This window comes from Primulina tabacum, chromosome 6 (assembly GCF_025594145.1).
Source record: "Primulina tabacum isolate GXHZ01 chromosome 6, ASM2559414v2, whole genome shotgun sequence".
Taxonomy (NCBI): domain Eukaryota; kingdom Viridiplantae; phylum Streptophyta; class Magnoliopsida; order Lamiales; family Gesneriaceae; genus Primulina; species Primulina tabacum.
In genome coordinates this window covers 33,041,795-33,043,036 of record NC_134555.1, presented here as the reverse complement: position 1 = coordinate 33,043,036, position 1,242 = coordinate 33,041,795, and positions in this window count along the sequence as shown.

Below are 1,242 nucleotides of genomic sequence, written 5' to 3'. Positions count from 1 at the left end.
GTGATATGAACTAAACATGTCCTTATACGAGCATACCCCAATTGCTCCATTCTTAATTATCAACTCCTTGATAACAAGAACGTTAGAACTCAAGTTTGATAATACCCAACCAATCATGTTAAACGCCTAGCAGCATCGCTTACATGATTCCCTAGGTATCAAATGATAGTACCTGCAAGAACCATTCAATTATGGTTAGCGTACAGTACGGTCCCTTCAACTCATATATCCCGACCGATTCGACAACCATTGGTATATCGAGAGTTGTCAATGAATCGATACTATGTGTCATGTCGTAGTTGCATCGATGGTGTAATCTATGAAACCCCTTTCATAGTTACCACCATATTCTGATCAGAGATTTCATACTACACATATATGTGAACACATAGGATATCCATACCCGAAGGTAAGCGGTGAATCCCCGACTACAATGCATCGACTCCTATATGTTTCGACAGAACACCCAACCTTACCACCTGATGACCCCATGAGAGTTGGTAAACAAGTCAAAGTGTAATTCTAGCACATAGAGTCTCAATGTTGTCTCGGGTCATAAGGACTAATGGTGTACAACCATAAACTAGGACGTTTCCACTCGATAAGTGAGAACCACTTGGAAAGTCATTTATGGAGGGTTGTTCAATGCACTCTACCAGGAGCACCTATCTGCATGCTCGGACATCACAATGTCCCCTACCAATGAAACATGGTACTCACATCGCAGATACTAGTCTCGAACTCGAGCGACCTATATCCTTCTTAGCGACGGCTGAATCGATTAGGAACTGTTTAGAATATACAGTATTCCAAATATGAGTTTCATGATACTTATCATATGAGCATCTCATATTCTTTCTACTATTTGTATATTCAAGGGCTTTATCTATGCAACTAGCATGGGTATACAGATAAAGATGTGCCAAAATAATAATTTCAAATATTATTAAAATAAAGACTGTTCATACATAGAGTTTAAACATGAACTCTCGGCCAACACTTGACTCGACGGGCACCTACTCTAACAAACATGAACTCTCGGCCAACACTTGGCTCGACGGACACCTACTCTAACAATCTCCCACTTGCACTAGAGCCAACTACCCATATGCTTCAAACCCATCGATTCGCGATGCTTCTCGAATAATGGTCCAGGTAAAGGCTTAGTCAGCGGATCAGCAACATTATCTGCGGAGCCGACTTTTTCAATCGTGACGTCTCCTATTTCCACTATCTCTCGGA